The 20,092-nt window shown below is 41.3% G+C and overlaps 1 pseudogene; it reads left to right on the top strand.

Moving 5' to 3' along the window:
- The first annotated feature begins 16,093 nt into the window (after window positions 1-16,093).
- Window positions 16,094-20,057, top strand: LOC133063211 (vacuolar-sorting protein SNF8-like; annotated as a pseudogene).
- Window positions 20,058-20,092: the final 35 nt, after the last annotated feature.

The following is a 20,092-nucleotide window of genomic DNA, read 5'->3' as shown; positions in this document are numbered from 1 at the left end:
AATTTTTGTGATCAGTGTAAAGTCTGTGTCTGATCTTTTTTTTTGCTCTTGTATGTCCAGCTGTTCCAATATCACTTGTTGAAAGGACTATTCCATTGTATTGACTTCACTCTTCGTCAAAGATTAGCTGACTATAATTTTTTTAATTGGGTCTATTTCTGGGGTTTCTATTTTGCTCTATTGACCTATTTGTGTATTCTTTGCCAACACCACAGTATTTCGATTATTGTAGCTTTAAAAGTCTTGAATCCACCTGCAATGTGGGAGATCTGGGCTTGACCCCTGAGTTGGGAAGATCCCCTGGAGAAGGAAAAGGCGACCCATTCCAGTATTTTGGCCTGGAGAATTCCATGGGTCCATGGGGTCACAAAGAGTCGGACACGACTGAGCAACTTTCACTCATAAGTCTTGAAGTTGGGGAGGATCAGTTCTCTGACTTTGTTCTCCTTCAAAATCATGTTGGCTATCCTAGGTCTTTTGCCTCTCCACAGAAACTTTAGAACCACTTTGTTGATATCCACAAAACAACTTGCTGGGGTTTTGACTGAGATTTCATTGAATTTATGGATAAAATTGGGAAGGATAACCATGTGGTAATAGTGAGTCTTCCTGTGCATGAACATGGACTATCTCTCCATATATATATAGTTCTTCTTGGATTTTGTCCATCAGGTTTGTAATTTTCATCATATAGATCCTGTACATATTCTGTAAAATTTAACTAAGTAATTTCTGAAGTACTAATGTAAATGGTATTGTTTTTAATTTCAAAGTCTACTTGTTTATGACTGGTATACAGGAAAATGTTTAACTTTTGTTATGTTAATCTTGGATCGTACAATCTTGCTATAATTGCTTACTCGTTTAAAGATTTTCTACATAGACAATCATGTCCTCTGTATACAAAGACAGTTTTATTTCTTCCTTCCCAATCTGTATACCTTTTATTTCCTTTTCTCATTTTATTTACTAGTGTCTTAGTCCATTTAGGTTGTTATAACAAATTAACATAGACTGAGTGGCTTATATACAACAGAAATATATTTCTCACAGTCCCAGAGGCTTGGAAGTTTAAGATCAAGATGACAGCAGGTTTGGTAACAGGTGAGGCCCGCTTCCTGATTCAAAGACAGCTGTCTTCTTACCATATCCTTAAATGGAGGAAGTGGATGACGGAGTTCTCCAGTGTCTCTTTTAGAAAGGTACTAATCCCATCAATGAGGGCTCTACCTTCATGACAGATTCACCCCCAAAGTCTCCACCTCCAAATACTATCACATTGCAGGTTCAGTTCCGTTCAGTTCAGTTCAGTCACTCAGTCGTGTCCGACTCTTCGCGACTCCATGCACTGCAGCACGCCAGGCCTCCCTGTCCATCACCAACTCCAGGAGCCTACCCAAACTCATGTCCACCGAGTTGGTGATGCCATCCAACCATCTCATCCTCTGCCATCCCCTTCTCCTCCTGCCCTCAATCTTTCCCAGCATCAGGGTCTTTTCAAATGAGTCAGCTCTTCGCATCAGGTGGCCAAATTATTGGAGTTTCAGCTTCAGCATCAGTCCTTCCAATGAAAACCCAGGACTGAGCTCTTTTAGGATGGACTGGTTGGATCTCCTTGCAGTCCAAGGGACTCTCAAGAGATTTCTCCAACACCACAGTTCAAAAGCATCAATTCTTCTGCGCTCAGCTTTCTTTATAGTCCAACTCTCACATCCATATATGACTACTGGAAAAACCATAGCCTTGACGTTGCAGGTTAGATTTCAACATATGAATTTGAGGGATTGGGAGGGGATGCAAACATTTAATCAAAGCAATTAGCTAAGACTTCCTGTATGATGTTTTAAAAAAAGTACTGAGAGGTGACATCTTTGCCTTGCTCTTGATCTTAGCAGGGGTTGCGGGGGGGCGGTTCTAGTTTCTCATCATTCAGTATGGTGTTAGTTGTAGACTTTTTGTAGATGTTCTTTATTAAGATGAGGAAATTTCCTCTATTCCTAGTTTGCTGTATTCATTTTATTTTAATACTCTATACCATTATTAGCATATTAAAAAGCAGAGACATTACTTTACCAACAAAGGTTCGTCTAGTCAAAGCTATGGTTTTTCCATGTCCGACTCTTAGCGACCCCATGGACTGCAGCCTACCAGGTTCCTCTGTCCATGGGATTTTCCAGGCAAGAGTACTGGAGTGGGTTGCCATTGCCTTCTCCAAATCTTTGAGTTAGGGGGTTGTAAACGGTGAAGAACAATAGAACTTGAGATTAACAATCATTTTGTGATGTTTTTCTTAATCACAGTATCAAGAGTCAGGCTGTTTCTGGCTTTTGAGTCTCTGACTAAGTGTTTTGTGGCTCTTGGGACTGTAAGCTCGTCTTACCCTGGAGAAACAATGTTGATAATGATATCCACAAGGGCAATTTTAGTACATTAATATTGTTATCGACAACAGCAATTTTAGTTACCTGATTCTAGCTGATTAGTGTTCAGTTAGCACAGGATTGAGGTCAGAGGGGACAAGAAAGAGAATAACATTTCAGATTGAGAGATTAATCATAAACTCAGTAAAAGGAAGATGATTTTAGAAGAAATCAGTTTCAAAATGGCCAAAGAGTATGGAAAATTTCTTGTACACCTTATTTCACCCAGCTTCCTCTGTCAACGTCTTACTTAACCATAGTGTTGTTACTGAAAGTAGAAAATTAAAATTGATATAATGACCTAACTTACAAATCTTATTCAAATTTTTGTTTGCAAATATTTTGATAGATCAAAATTTTTGTCCCTTGATGCCAGGGTGGTTGCTGCCATCACGTCCCCAGTGCTAGTGAGGGACATGATGCTATATATATATTTGCCTAGATATCTACCTTGAGGGAAAAAATAATCAGACATAGTGAGCAAACTTAGAGGCATGCTGATCTGGAAACATTTTATAGTCTATGCGTCCGTGTGAGCTTGCTCAGTTGTGTCTGACTCTTTGCTACCCCAGGAGCTGCACCCCATCAGGCTCCTCTGTCCATAGGATCTTTCAGGCAAGAATACTGGAGTGGGTTGCCATTTCCTCCTCCATTTATAAACTATACATTTTATCAATTAAACCAAATTGTCACACAAACATTGTGCATGTTCTTTTAGCAGTAGACTTAAAACAAGCAGTGATACATGCCATGAGTAGTTATACTTTGTGAAAACTTCACCAGAGAATTTTTCTTCTGTCTTGAATGCTGAGGGCAGCAGTTTGGTCGGAAGTAACCTAATAACTTTAAATATTGATAGGGAGACAAACATTTGGAAAACAGTTCAATTGAATTATAGGATGGGTTTTGCCTGGACTGGATTCTTGGATCAGTTGCCCGTCACTGCTGTTGTCTTCTCATCCTGGTGTGGGTGTCGTTTGGGGTCACAGGTCTTTCTATAGACCGTTCAATGCAGAGGCCCTTATTAATTGGGAAATATGAATTCAGGAGTCAATCCCCTTCAGTTTCACTGTGTATGAGCTGGTTAGGAGAACCTGCAGGGAGTCCTTTTATCTAAGTTGGAGACAGCCCTTTAACTGGTGCTTTTCCTGTATGCACAATCTCCTGGTTGAAGGTCATGAGGCATCTGATCGTCATCCAAAGAAAAATTGCTGTGATAAGCTTCAGAAACAAACCTGGAGAGTCCTTTTAATAATTCAGTTTAACTATACAATAATGTAACATAACAGCAAGGAACTATCTGGGAAGTTGAGTAAATCAACAAAATTAGAATTTAATTTCCTCTGAAGCATAATCTTTTTTTTGTCTAAAATTACCCTCATTTCTACAAATATAGCTTAATTAAGACTATTTGGGGGAATTTCCTGGTGGCTTTCACTGCCAAGGCTCGGGTTCAATCCTTGGTTGGGGAACTAAGATCCCACAAGCGGTATGGTGTATCAAAAAAACCAAAAGACTAATTTGTTTGCAGCCTAAATCTGGTTTCAATTAACTTGGCCTTATTATTTACATATGCATAAATTTATCACATAGGCTCTTTCAAGTGAGCTCTGCTGGATCTTTTTATAAGGAATTTCAGATTGAACTTTGGTATATTTATCCAGTGGAATATTAGCCACAAAAAAATGAAATAAAGTCATTTGTAGCAACATGGATCAACCTAGAGATTATCATGCTAAGTGCAATAAACCAAACAGAAATATCATATGATATTGCTTATATATGGAACTTAAAAAATTATACAAATGAACTTCTATACAAAACAGAAATAAACCCACAGACATAAATAAACAAACTTATGGTTATGAAAGGGGAATGAGTAGGGGGAGAGACAAATTAGGAGATTGGAATAAACGTAAGCACATTACTATATATAAAATTGATAACCACCAAAAACCTACTGTATAGCATAGGGAATTTTACTCAATATTTTTTAATGACCTATAAGAAAAAAGAATCCCCCCAAAAAAATATGTATAACTGAATCATTTTGCTCTATGCCTGAAACTAACAGAAAATTGTAAATCAACTATACTTCAGTTTTTTAAAAAAAGGCCTCTCAAGGCTAGGAAAGCCATGCCAAGTTCTTACCATCAGATTCCACCTGTGATATTTATAGATTTGGGTGAATTCCTCTCTTTTCCAAGTCCCAAAGAAAGTATCCTGAGATTCCTGCATCTACCAGGAGGTGGCCTTCTGTATTTACCTGGTAAGACTGCTGGGAATCCTTTAAGCAGGGTACTGGGTTGTTTTTCCAAGAATTTTATGGTTTTATGAAATCCACATTAGCTCCGTAAAACTGCCTGGTCATATTTGTTAATGATATTTGCTTATTTATTTAGCTGTGCCAGATCTTATTTGAGGCACACACGATCTTCCTTGACATACTCCTTTCCCAATTTGGAAACAGTCCATTGTTCCATATCCAGTTCTAACTGTTGCTTCTTGACCTGTATACAGATTTCTCAGGAGGAAGGTAAGGTGGTCTGGTATTCCCATCTCTTAAAAATTTTTCCACAGTTTGTTGTGATCCACACAGTCAAAGGCTTTAGATTAGTCAATGAAGCAGAAATAAATGTTTTTCTGTAATTCTCTTGATTTTTCTAGGATCGAACAGATCTCCATAATTTGCTGCCTGGTTCCTCTGCCTTTTGTCAATCTGGCTTGAACATCTGGGAGTTCTTGGTTCATGTACTGTTGAAGCCTAGCTTGGAATATTTTGAGCATTACTTTGCTCGTATGTGAAATGAGTGCAATTGTTTGAACATTCTTTGGCATTGCCTTTCTTTGGGATTAAATGAAAACTGACTTTTTCCAGTCCTGTGACCACTGCTGAATTTTCCAAATTTGCTGGTATACTGAGTGCAGCACCTTAACAGCATCACTTTTTAGGATTTGAAATAGCTCAGCTGGAATTCCATCATGCCCTCTAGCTTTCTTCATAGTGATACTTCTTAGGGCCCACTTGACTTCACACTCCAAGATGTCTGGCTCTAGGTGAGTGAGCATACCATCATGGTTATCTGGGTCATGCAGATCTTTTTTTGTATAGTTCTTCTGTGTATTCTTGCCACCTCTTTTTAATATTTTCTGCTTCTGTTAGGTCCATATCATCTCTGTCCTTTATTGTGCCCATCTTTGCATGAAATGTTCCCTTGGTATCTCTAATTTTCTTGAAGAGACCTCTAGTCTTTCCCATTCTATTGTTTTCCTCTATTTCTTTGCATTGTTCACTTAGGAAGGTTTTCTTATCTCTCCTTGTTCTTCTTTGGAACTCTGCATTCAGATGGGCACATCTTTCCTTTTCTTCTTTGCCTTTTGTTTCTCTTCTTTTCTCAGCTATTTGTAGGACCTCCTCAGACAATCATTTTGCCTTTTTACATTTCTTTTTCTTTGGGATGGTTTTGATCACTGCCTCCTCTACAGTGTTATGAACCTCCATCCATAGTTCTTCAGACTCCCTGTCTATCAGGTCTAATCCCTTGAATCTATTAATCACCTAGACTGTATAATTGTAAGGGATTTGATTTAGGTCATACTTCAGTGGCCTAGTGATTTCCCCTATTTTCTTCAATTTAAGTCTGAATTTGGAGCTCCTCATAAGGAGTTCATGATCTGAGCCACAGTCAGCTCCACGTCATGTTTTTGCTGACTATATAGAGCTTTTCCATCTTTGGCTGCAAAGAATATAATCAATCTGATTTCGGTATTGACCATCTGGTGATGTCCATGTGTAGAGTCGTCTCTTGTGTTGGTGGAAGAGGGTGTTTGCTATGACCAGTGTGTTCTCTTGGCAAAACTCTGTTAGCCTTTGCCCTGCTTCATTTTATACTCCAAGGCCAAGCTTTTCTCCTGACTTTCTACTTTTGTATTCCATTCCCCTATGATGAAAAAGATATCCTTTTTTTTTGCTGTTATTTCTAGAAGATTTTGTAGGTCTTCATAGAACCATTCAACTTCAGCTTCTTCAGCATTGGTGGTTGGGGCATAGACTTGGATTACTGTCATGTTGAATGGTTTTCCTTGGAAACAAACAGAAATCATTCTCTCATTTTTGAGATTGCCCCCAAGTACTGCATTTTGGGCTCTTTTTTTGACTATGAGGGCTACTCCATTTCTTCTAAGGGATTCTTGCCCACAGTAGTAGACATAATGGTTGTCTGAATAAAATTCGCCTATTCTCATCCATTTTAGTTCACTGATTTCTAAAATGTTGATGTTTACTCTTGCCATCTCCTGTTTGACCACATCCAATTTACCTTGATTCATGGACCTAACATTCTAGGTTCCTATGCAATATTCTTTACAGCATTGGACTTTACTTTCACAACCAGACACATCCACGACTGGGAGTTTTTTCTGCTTAGACTTAGCCTCTTCCTTCTTTCTGGAGCTATTTCTCCACTCTTCTCCAGTAGCATATTGGGCACCTACTGACCTGGGGTATTCATCTTTCAGTTTTATATCTTTTTGCCTGCTCATAATGTTCATGGGGTTCTCGAGGCAAGAATGCTGGTTTGCCATTCCCTTCTCCAGTGGATCACGTTTTGTCAGAACTCTCCACCATGACCCGTCTGTCTTTGGTGGCCCTACACAACATGGCTCATAGTTTCATTGAGTTAGACCAGGCTGTGATCCACATGATCAGTTTGGTTAATTTCCTGTGACTGTGGTTTTCATTCTGTCTGCCCTCTAATGGATGAGGATAAGAGGCCTGGACAAGCTTCCTGATGGGAGGGATTGGCTGTGGGGAAAACTGGGTCTTGCTCTGGTGAGCAAGGCCATGCTCAGAATAATGGTGACCTCCTTCAAAAGGATTTATGCCAGCATGCCAGAGCTCCCAGGACTGTTGTAGTCAGTCCCCTGACCCCATGGCAGGCGACTGTCGACCCACACCTCCACCAGAGACTCCCAGACACTCACAGACAAGTCTGGCTCAGTCTCTTGTGGGGTCACTGCTCCTTTCTCCTCCGTCTTGGTGCACAAAAGGTTTTGTTTGTGCCCTCCAAGAGTCTGTTTCCCCAATCCTGTGGAAGTTCTTTAATCAAGTCCCACTGGTCTTCATAGTCAAATTCCCTGGGGGTTCTCAGTCCCTTTGCCAACTCTTTGTGGCAATAATACTGGAATGGGTTCCTATGCCCTCCTCCAGGGGATCTTCCCAACCCAGGGATCACACCCAGGTCTCCTGCATTGTAAGTGGATTGTTTTACTGTCTGAGCCATGAAGGAAGTGAGACAATAGTTATTCACTTAATAAAAGTGACAATAAAAGATTTCAATGCAAACACAGAAAGTTAAAGTACTTAAAATGTTTTTTAAAAAGCTTACAATCTGTTATCAAAACTAACTTGAGGTTAAAAAAAACAAACAACAACTTGGTTCTCCTAACAGAGAAAAAGAAGTTCAGGTTTTTCACCATCCTGCCTTTAATATTAAAATTCATTTACTTGATTAAATTCATTCTAATCTTGGACAGTCCCGACCACACATAGAATTCCTTTCTGAAGATCCTTTTTAACCTCTTGTATACTATAACTTTGTATATTCATATTAATTTGTCCCTTATTTTCTTTCCCATTTAGAAGTAACCAACTTTAGGGCCAAATTACTTTCTTTTCCTTAACAAAATGTACTTCTGTTCCTTATACTTTCTCTTTTCTTGCATTCAAAGATGTCTTCTTTAGTAATTTTTAGTTTTAATTAAATATATTAATTAGAATTCTCAACTCATAAAATTTTTATTTTCTACTGAAAACTAAGAAGCATTAAAAATTTTTTTAAGTAAATCAGTATACTTCAATTTAAAAAAAAAAAGGAGTAAGCAATTGTGAACTCATTGTCATACAAACATGTCCTGATTGGAAAACTTATGAACATACTCTATAACCTCCTGAAACATACATTTTCTCATAGCATAATTTTTTTTCTTAATATGGTATAAGGTAGGTGTCTAATAAACCCAAAACTTTATGGTTTTATAAAATTCACATTAGCTCTGTAAAACTGCGTGGTCATATTTGTTAATGATATTTGCTTATTTATTTATCTGTGCTGGATCTTATTTGTCCCACACAGGATCTTCAGTCTTCGTTGTGGCATGTGAGATCTTTAGTTGCTGCAAGCGAACTCTTAGTTGAAGTATGTGGGCTCTAGTTCCCTGAACAGGAATTGAATCTAGGCCCCCTACATTGGGAGTGTGGAGACAGCCACGGGATCAACAGGGAAGTCCTGTCTGATCATACTGAACTCTACAGTAGTACTGTTTAGTTGCTCAGTCGTGTCTGACTCTTCGCAATCCCATGGACTGTGACCAGCCAGGCTCCTCTGTCCATGGGATTCTCCAGGCAAGAAAACTCGAGTGGGTTGCCATTCCCTTCTCCAGGGGATCTTCCCCACCCAGGGATCAAACAAGGGTCTCCTGCATTGCAGAAAAATTCTCTACCATACTGACCAAGTCCTTTGATTCTATGCATATTCTCAAATATGCCATTCCAATCAAAGCCATGGTATATGACCAATGTTCACAATTCCATACTGTTATAAGGAGAACACATTCTTATTGAACATACAAAAATAACTATATTTCCATAAAATAAGAATACACAGTAAGAGTTTCAAAATTCTGGAAGGATCTGGTAGAGAAAAAAGAGAAATGTTTCAGTTGTTCTTACAAAGGTATAGATTACCATGTTACCATGAGCCATAATTAACTTGAGAAAGCTTTCCTAATAGAAAACACACATTAAATCAGTAATATTGCAGACAAAAACCATAAAAACTATAACCACATTCATCAGTGCCCTCACCCCTACATGACTAGTCCATGTTATGATCTTCTGTTAACCATTAATCCCTTAGGGTTTCCATAAGAATTCTTTAATTTCTTACCCAGTTCAGCAGTATGACCTGAAAGTTTTCAGTAAATTGTATATGTATTAAAAAAACTCCTTTCTATGAATCTTCTTGGAGATGAACTACTTTTCTGCAAAAACATCAGAGTATGGCAATAACTGTCTATAAATAATAAGACTTTAAAAGCCATGGTTATACACCTGATTACAATGCAATTGGCAAATAAACTTGGTTACCCTGGTGACATACAAGATTTTAAGATAATACCAAGAATTATGACTGAAAAAATTCTACCAAGACATATTCAAGTCTTAGAAGTTTATTTAATTTCTAGAACATCTATCTTAATTGCATTTACCCACACAGTATAACCTAAGGTTTATCTCCAACCGCTTGACAATGTTTCCCATGTAATTTAACATACTTAATCATCCTAATTAGCTTAATCTTTGTCTCTGAGATGCCTTCAGGATACTCTGAAGCATCTCAAAGCTAGCTAGAGGTCAAAAGAAATTTAGTTAAATTTGACTGTTGGTGTGGGAAGGAGAGGGTGGAACGAATTGAGAGAGTAGCATTGATACATAGACATTAGGCAGATTCTTTACTGTTTGAGCTACCAAGTAAGCCTGTAAAATAGATAGCTGGAGGGAAGTTGGCTGTATAACACAGGGAGCTCAGCCTGGTGTTCTGTGACAACCTAAAGGGGTGGGATGGAGGGAGGGAGTTTTAAGAGGGAGGGGTTATATGTATACTTATAGCTGATCCGCATTGTTGTGTGGCAGAAACCAACACAACATTGTCAAGCAATTATTCTCCAATTAAAAATAAATTAAAAAACAAAAGATGTGGACTCTTGGGAAATTTGTCAAGAATATTAAAAGTTTCAAAACATTTGGTCAAAAAGGATCATAGGTCACTAGGGGACAATAGTTTTGTTGTTGTTCAGCTGCCCAGTCATGTTTGACTCTTTGGGACCCCGTGGACTTCAGCACACCAAGCCTTCCTGTCCTTCCCCATCTCCTGGAGTTTGTTCAAACTCATGTCCATTGAGTTGGTGATGCCATCCAAAGTAAATCAGTATACTTCAATTAAAAAAAAAAAGGAGTAAGCAATTGTGAACTGTTTGTCCTACCAACATGTCCTGATTGGAAAACTTATGAACATACTCTATAACCTCCCGAAACATACATTTTCTCATAGCATAATTTTTCTTCTTAATATGGTATAAGGTATGTGTCTAATAAACCCAACATCTTTAATTTTTTCTTCATAAGAAGACAAAGTAGGTAAACTAACGTTTGTTCAGCAATGAATGCTTCAGTATTTTATATCTTATTTGAAATGATCTGGATAGTCAATGACTTTTCCATCATTACCTTAATTTAGCAAAACTCTAAAGTGGCTCAATGGTAAAGAATCCTTCTGCAGTGCAGGAGACCTGGGTTCAATCCCTGGGTGCAAAGGTCCCCAGGAGAAGGGAATCTCTACCTACTCCAGTATTCTTGCCTGGAGAATTCCATGGACAGAGGAGCCTGGTGGGCTATATCTGGGGTTGCAAAGAGTCAGAAATGACTGAGCAACTAACACTTAAAAAGAGAGACTTAAGTCTAAACTTTTCACTTACAAAAATCTGGAGAAACTATTTCTTTGATGGGGAGGGGGTTTGGAAATCAGTTTGTGTTAATGAGACTTCAGCATTTTCTGTATTACTTTTAAAACAAAGATCGTTGTGAGTCACTATTTGTTGTTGTTTAGTCAGTCAGTAATGTCCAACTCTTTAGGACCCCACGGATTGTAGCCTGCCAGGCTCCTCTGTTCATGGGATTTCCCAGGCAAGCATACTGGAGTGGATTGCCATTTTCTTCTTCAGGGGATCTTCCTAACCCAGGGATTGAACCCACATCTTCTGTTTGGCAGGTGGATTCTTTACCACTGAGCCACCAGAGAAGACTGAGTCACTTTTTAGAGAACTTAATATTAGAAAAAAAGTTTGCCTTTCTCCTAAATATTTGAAATGCTTATTTTAAAATTTATGTTATTGAAATAAAATTGATTTACTATTGTGTTGTGTTAATTTCTTCTGTATAACAATGAGATTCAGTTATATATATACCTACAACCTTTTTCATCTACTTTTAAAAAAAATTATTTATTTATAGTGAAGTCAGCAGGGTTTGATTTCAGAAATCCCAGAGGACTGGGAGAAACAGAGGCACTTGGAGGGCACAAACAAAACCTTGTGCACACCAGGACCCAGGAGAAAGGAGCAGTGACCCCACAAGAGACTGAACCAGACCTGCCTGTGACTATTTGGGGGTTTCCTATGGAGGTGTGGCTCAACAGTGGCCGGTTGAGGGATCAGAGGCATTAGCAGCAGCAGTCTTGGGAGGTGTGGCATGTTGGCATAAGTCCTCTTGGAGGAGGTTGCTGTTAGCCCTACCATAGAGGCTATAACCCTACCATATAGAGTGCAGACTCCAGGACTGGGTTGCCTCAAACCAAATAACTAACAGGGAGGGAGCACAACTCCACTCATCAGCAGAAAATTGGATTAAAGATTTACTGAGGATGGCCCTGCCCACCAGAGTAAGACCCTTTTCCCAACAGCCAGTCCCTCCCATCAGGAAGCTGGCACAAGCATCTTATCTTCATCCATCAGAGGGCAGACAGAAGAAGCAAGAACTTCAATCTCATGGCCTCCAGAACAAAAAGCACAATCACAGAAAACTAACCAAAATGATCTCAGGGATCATAGCCTTGTGTAACTCAATGACAGCATGAGCCATACTGTGCAGGGCCATCCAAGACTGGCGGGTCATGGTGGAGAATTCTGACAAAATGTGGTCCACTGGAGAAGGCAAAGGCAAGCCACTTCAGTATTCTTGCTTTGAAAACCCCATGAACAATATGAAAAGGCAAAAATACATGACACTGAAAGATGAACTCTCCAGGTCGGAAGGTGCCCACTGTGCTCTTGGGGAAGAGTGGAGAAATAATTCCAAAAAGAATGAAGAGACACAGCCAAAGTGGAAATGACTCCCAGTGTGTATGTGTCTGGTTATGAAAGTAGTCTGGTGCCTTAAACAGCAACGTTGCATAGGAACTTAGAATATCAGGTCCACGAATCAAGGTAAATCGGATATGGTCAAATAGGAGATGGCAAGAGTGAACATCAACATTTTAGCAATCAGTGAACTAAAATGGATGGGAATGGGCAAATTAAATTCAGATGACCATTATATAAACTACTGTGGGAAGGAATCCCTTAGAAGAAATGGAGTAGCCCTCATAGTCAACAGAAGAGTCCAAAATGCAGTACTTTGGTGCAGTCTCAAAAATGACAAAATGATTTCTGTTTGTTTCCAAGAAGAACTGTTCAATATCACAGTAATCCAAGTTTATGCCCCAACCACTAATGCTGAAAAAGCTGAATTTGAATGGATCTATGAAGACCTACATGGAGAAGGCAATGGCACCCCACTCCAGTACTCTTGCCTGGAAAATCCCATGGATGGAGGAGCCTGGTAGGCTGCAGTCCATGGGTTCGCTAAGAGTTGGACATGAATGACCAACTTCACTTTCACTTTTCACATTCATGCATTGGAAAAGGAAATGGCAACTCACTCCAGTGTTCCTGCCTGGAGAATCCCAGGGACGGGGGAGCCTGGTGGGCTGCCGTCTATGGGGTCGCACAGAGTCGGACACGACTGAAGTGACTTAGCAGCAGCAGCAGCAGCATGAAGACCTACATGACCTTTTAGAACTAACGCAAAAAAAAAAAAAAAAAAGATGTCATTTCATTTTTAGGAGATTGGAATGCAAAAGTAGGAAGTCAAGAGATACTTGGAGTAACAGGCAAGTTTGCCCTTGGAGTACAAAATGAAGCAGGGCAAAGGCTAATAGAGTTTTGCCAAGAAAATGCACTAGTTATAGCAAATACCCTTTTCCAACAACACCAGAGAAGACTCTACACATGGACATCACCAGATGGTCAATACCAAAATCAGATTGATTATATTCTTTGCAACCAAAGATGGAGAAGCTCTACACAGTCAGCAAAAACAAGACCAGGAGCTGACTGTGGCTTAGATCATGAGCTCTTCTATAGCCAAAGTCAGACTTAAATTGAAGAAAGTAGGGAAAACCACTAGGTTTTCCTAAATCTAATTGAGGTATGACCTAAATCAAATCCCTTATAATTATATGGTGGAAGTGACACATAGATTCAAGGGAAGTGAAAAATAGATCTGATGGAGTGCCTGAAGAACTATGGATGGAGATATGTACATGAGGCGGTGACCAAAACCATCCCAAAGAAAAAGAAATGAGAAAAGGCAAAATGGTTGTTTGAGGAGGCCTTAAAAATAGCTGAGAAAAGAAGAGAAGCTAAAGGCAAAGGATAAAAGGAAAGATATACTCAACTGAATTCCAAAGAATAGCAAGGAGAGATAAAATCTTCTTAAGTGAACAATGCAAAGAAATAGAGGAAAACAATAGAATGGGAAAGATTAGAGATCTCAAGAAAATTAGAGATATCAAGGGAACATTTCATGCAAAGATGGGCAAAATAAAGACAGAAACAGCAAAGACCTAACAGAAGCTGAAGAAATTAAGAAGGGGTGGCAGGAATACACAGAAAAACTGTACAAAAAAGGTCTTAATGACCTGGATAACCATGATGGTGTGGCCACTCACCTCGAGCCAGACATCCTGGAGCATGAGATCAAGTGGGCCTTAGGAAGTAGCACTACGAGCAAAGTTAGAGGAGGTGATAGAATTCCAGCTGAGCTATTTCAAATCCTAAAAGATGATACTGTTAAAGTGCTGCACTTAATATGCCAGCAACTTTGGAAAATTCAGCAATGGCCACAGGATTGGTAAAGGTCAGTTTTCATTCCAGTCTCAAAGAAGGGCAACGCCAAAGAATGTTCAAACTACTGGGCAATTGCAATCATTTCAGATGTGAACAAGGTAATGCTCAAAATCCTTTAAGCCAGGCTTCAGCAGCACATTAACCGAGAACTTCCAGATGTTCAAGCTGGACTTAGAAAAGGCAGAGGAACCAGATATCAAATTGCCAATATCCGTTGGATTATAGAAAATGCAAGAAGATTCCAGGAAAACATCTACTTCTGCTTCATTGATTACACTAAAGCCTTTGACTGTGTGGATCACAAAAAAATGGAAAATTCTTAAAGAGATGGGACTACCAGAACACCTTACCTGCTTCCTGAGAAACCTGTATGCAGGTCAAGAAGCAACAGTTAGAACCAAACTTGGAACAACAGACTGGCTGAAATTTGGGAAAGGAGTATGTCAAGGCTGTATTTTGTCAACCTGCTTATTTAACTTCTATGCAGAGTACATCATGTGAAATGCTGGGCTGGATGAAACATAAACTGGAATCAAGATTGCAGGGAGAAATATCAACAACTTCAGATATGCTGATAATATCACCCTAATAGCAGAAAACAAAGAAGAATTAAACTACCTCTTGATGAGAGTGAAAGAGGAGAGTGAAAAAGCTTGCTAAAAACTCAACATTCAAAAACCGAAGAACATGACATCCAGTCCCATCATTTCACGGCAAACAGATGGGGGAAAAATGGAAACAGTGACAGATTTTATTTTGGGGGCTCCAAATTCCATGAAATTAACAGATGCTTGCTCCTTGGAAGAAAAGCTATGACAAACCTAGATGGTGTATTAAAAAGTGGAGACATAGCTTTGTCAACAAAGGTCTGTAAAATCAAAGCTATGGTTTTTCCAGTAGTCATGTATGGATGTGAAAGCAGGACCATAAAGAAGACTGAGCATCAAAGAGTTTATGCTTTCAAACTCTGGTGCTGGAGAAGACTCTTGAGAGTCCCCTGGACAACAAGGAGATCAAACCAGTCAATCTTAAAGGAAATTAACCCTGAATATTCATTGGAAGGACTGATGCTGAAGCTGAAGCTCCATTACTTTGGCCACCTGATTCAAAGCACCAACTCATTGGAAAAGACCCTGATGCTGGGAAAGATTGAGGGCAGAGGAGAAGAGGATGAGATGGTTGGATGGCATCACTGACTCAACGGACATGAATTTGAACAAACTCCAGGAAATAGTGAAGGACAGGGAAGCTTGGCATGCTGCAGTCCATGAGATCTCAAAGAGTGTGAGATGATTTAGTGACTGAATAACAGTTGATTAAGTCAGTAAAGAATCCACCTGCAATACAGGAGACACCTGTAATGCATGAGACCTGGTTTTGATCCCTGGGTCAGAGATCCCCTGGGGCAGGAAATAGCAACTCACTCCAGTATTCTTGCCTGGGAAATCTCATGGACAGAGGAGCCTGGTGGGCTACAATTCCACGGGGCTGCATAAGTCAGATGCGACTGAGTAACTAAAAACAACAACGTACTTGACTTACAATGTTGTACTAATTTCTGCTGTACAGAAAATTGATTCCATTGTGTCTGTGTATTTTATCTATATATATATATATATAGATATAGATATTTCTCTTTATTTCCATTATGGTTTATGGCAGGATATTAAGTATAGTTCCCTGCGTTACACACGAGGACCTTGCTGTTTATCCATTCAATATATAATAGGAAATAATTTCAGAGTAGAGGTGAACCAAGTTTTGTGGCAGCAGGATGGCTATGGGCCAGGGCAGGGATGCACTGTTGCTGGGTGGGAACTGATGCCATCCCCAAGAAGAACCTTGCACGGCCAAGTATAGGGAGCAAGGGACTGTCTTGGCTGAGATGGATGTCCAAGCAGTTGGATGTGTTCAAGACCAACCTGGAAGAATATGTTAGCAAGCCCAAGCAGGGGATCTGGAAGAAGAATCCTGAATTCCAGATGCAGTTCCAGGACATGTGTGCTACTACTGGGGGGGATTCTTTGGCTTCTGGGAAAGGGTTTTGGTCTGAGACCCTAGGTGTAGGAGACATCTATTACAAGCTGGGTGTCTAGACTGTCCAAGTGTGCCTGGCCCTGAAGCAACGGAATGGAGACCTGATAGCTCTGGAGGGACTACATGACATCAACAGGTGTTAAAAGGAAAGGTCAAATTCGCCCAGGATGTCAGCCAAGATGACCTGATTGGGGTCATCAAGAAGCTGAAGGCCCTCGGAACTGGCTGTAGCGTCACACCTGGGGGTGACACTTACCTCCTTCGGTCTGTCCCACTGAGCTAAACATGGATCATGGTGTGGTGCGGCAGGTGGCAGGGACAATGGCTATGTGGCTGTCAGTGATATCAAAGTCAGTCTTTTTTTTTTTCTTCAAATATTTATTTGTGTTTGGCTACGCTGGTCTTTGTTGCTGCAGGAGCCACCCTCGAGTTGCAGTGTGGTGCATGGGCTTCACGGCAGTGGGTTCTCTTGTTGCGGCTCCCAGATTCAGGAGATGTGGTGCACAGGGGCTTAGTTGCTCCACAGCATGTGGCATCTTCCCACACCAGGAATCGAACCCGTGTCTCCTGCATTGGCTCTCTATTAGAATGAACATGTATGAAAATTTCATAACGTTTTAATTGCTGTATATATACACTATTTCTAGATTTTTGTTGTTAAGGATACATTTTGTGTATAAATCTTGTCTGAGAAGTCTATTTTCTTAGTGTTATTACTAGAAATGGGTTTCTGGGTCAAAGGATGTACTCGTCTGTATCAGGATTCACTCTTCTATTATTTGTGGTCTCACGAGTTGGATCATGTACAGAGATTCACAAACTCCCCTGTATGTATAAAGTTATTTTATCTTCTGCAGTCAAATTCTCTTCCCCTGAGCTATACCCCCTATTTTATCTTCTAATCATAGAAGAGCACTCCCTTACATCACCTAAATAAATCATTTTATTCACCAAACATTTGTAGCAATCTTTTGTCAGTAGACCAGGATAAAACCTGCAGATTAGACTGAGATCAACTCTGTCATTTAGTCACTAAATTGTGACCAACTCTTTGCAACACCATGGACTGTAGCATGCCAGGCTCCTCCCTCATGGAATTTTCCAGGCAAGAATACTGGAATGGGTTGCCATTTCCTTCTCCAGGGGATCTTCCTGATCCGGGGATCGAACCGTGTCTCCTGCTTAGCAGTGAGCCACCAGGGAAGCCCGAGGCCAACTCTAGATCACAGTTAATTAATATGCTTAACTCACCCTTAGGAAATGAGATGATTTGGCTCCATTCACGTTGTGGCATATTCCCTGTCACTCAGCATGTTCAGTGGAGGCACCACTGGACCAGACTTGTAATTTCAGTCCAGTTCAGTTGCTCAGTTGAGTCTGACTCTTTGCAACCCCATGGACGGCAGCACACCAGGCCTCCCTGTCCATCACCAACTCCTGGAGCTTACTCAAACTTATGTCCATCGAGTCAGTGATGCCATCCAACTATCTCATCCTCTGTCGTCCCCTTTTCTCCTCCCTCCTTCAATCTTTCCCAGCATCAGGGTCTTTTCTAGTGAGTCGGTTCTTCTAATCAGGTGGCCAAAGTATTGGAGTTTCAACTTCAGCATCAGTCCCTCCAATGAACATTCAGGACTAATTTCCTTTAGGATAGACTGGTTGGATCTCCTTGCAGTCCAAGGGACTCTCGAGAGTCTTCTCCAACACCACAGTTCAAAAGCATCAATTCTTTGGTGCTCAGCTTTCTTTATAGTCCAACTCTCACATCCATACATAACTACTGGAAAAACCATAGCTTTGTCTAGACAGACCATTGTCAGCAATGTCTCTGCTTTTTAATATGTTGTCTAGGTTGGTCATAACTTTTCTTCCAAGGAGCAAAAGTCTTTTAATTTAAGTTACTTTAAATATGTTAATTAAGGAGAGAGTAGGTCTTTAGTATATTTGGTGATGGGACTTCCCTTATAGCTCGGCTAGTAAAGAATCCGCCTGCAATGGGGGAGACCTGGGTTCGATCCCTGGGTTGGGAAGATCCCCAGGAGAAGGGAAAGACTACTACTCCAGTATTCTGACCCAGAGAATTCCATGGACTATATAGTCCCTGGGGTCGCAAAGAGTCAGACTGGACTGAGCAACGTTCACTCACTCACATGTTTGGTGATGGTCTCGATATTCCAGTTATTTAATATAACTGGAAACAAACTGTTCTGCAAAATGAGCTTTGCAGATAATGAGGATAACCAGTTAAAGCAGTAGAGTCTGAGGTGCAAAAGTTCCAATATTGAAAGCAGATTCCCTAATTTCTTAATTATAATGGATCTAGCACAGATGGTAAAGAACCTGCCTGCAATGCAGGAGACCCGGGTTCGATTCCTGGGTGGGGAAGATCCCTGGAGGAGGAAATGGCAATCTACCCCAGTACTCTTGCTTGGGAAGTCCCATCGAGAGAGGAGCCTGTCGAGCTACAGTCCATACGATAGGAGAGAATTGGACACGACTGAGCGACTAACACTTCTAACAGTATAAATGAGTTTTCCTCCATGCGTATCGATTGCGAAGCTCCTTGAAAGCAGAAGTCTTTCTCCCTAGATTTATGTGGGATGTTTCATTCCCCATTGCCCATGAAGACCTTCAGAAGAAAGAAAATGTTTTTTTATCCCATGTTTTCGAGAGTCTGAAACCCAGAATCTGTTTGGACAAGCCTTAACTGGATACCTGTTTTATGCCAGGCAGGCCAGTGCCGGGTGTTCAAGAGGAGAGACTTCGGTTTTGCTTTGAGAAGCTCACTCCTCAAAGCAAGGGGAGAGTGACCTCAGAGTATGGCAGGTGGATGCCCGGAGGCTCAGGTTTTCCTCCAGGGAGGCAGACAGGGGTTTGGCACCATGTAGAAATAAATGTGAACCTGGGCTCCCCAACTTCTTGGTTCTTAGCTTCTTTGAGCTTCACTTTCTTCTTGTAAAAATGAGAACATCAGGGGTCTGAGGTACAGCCAGGCACCCGACGCCCTTAGTACACGTAGCAGGTGACATGCGAGGTCACCTTAGTTGCCACTATTTTTCCGAGGGCTTGGGGAGGAGTTCGGCTCTCAGAATCAGTCATGACTAATTGGGTAGGGCTATCACCGGGAACAAAGGGGAACAGACGTGTGTCATCTATTTTCGACACGGAGCACCTACGTGTACCTCTTTTGGCCTCTCGAGGCCCCTTGGAGGACTCGATGCCTCCACCAGATGAAGAGCCTGAGGCTGGGAGGGAGCCGGGGTGGGGGGCTTGCTGAGACGCAGCTGCAGCCGGGCTCCCCTTTCCCACCGTGTTGCTCGTTTTTGTTTTTGTTTTTTACCAGAAGTCACTCTGTGACCTTGAGCAAGTCTCGGCTCCCCTCCGTTCCCGACTGGCGGTGGGCAGTGGGTTGCAGGAACAAGGAACAAGGACAGAGAGGCCAAGCTTTAGAGACATCTAAAGTTTTTAAGATCCTTCCAGCCCCTCCCCTTCCCCTCCGCCTCCTCCCGTCGGACGCCCAGGTGAGCTCCGGGAGGGGAGGGGCTCGCAGGTAAAGATAACAGCAACCGAGCACCTAGGGACTCCGCGACCCGACGCGCGCTAAACGCCTCTCTGTAATTCTCCGCTAAGCCCGGGCCGGATTCTCCCTGTGGGCCGGGCGCGCATCCAGATGACCAAGACGCAGAGGTCGCCAGCCTGCAGGCGCCTCCCGCAGCCCCGAGCCGCCCCTGCGACTCCGCCCGGGCGCTCCCGAGAGGGAGGCCGGGGGCGGGGTCGGGCGGGGCTTGGGGAGGGGGTTCGGACCCGGCCGGGTGACTACACTGGCCCGCCCGACCGCTCCACACTTGCCT

The sequence above is a fragment of the Dama dama genome, chromosome 10, assembly GCF_033118175.1.
Source record: "Dama dama isolate Ldn47 chromosome 10, ASM3311817v1, whole genome shotgun sequence".
Taxonomy (NCBI): domain Eukaryota; kingdom Metazoa; phylum Chordata; class Mammalia; order Artiodactyla; family Cervidae; genus Dama; species Dama dama.
Note: the sequence above shows the minus strand (reverse complement) of the source record. Positions and strands in the feature narration are given on the sequence as shown.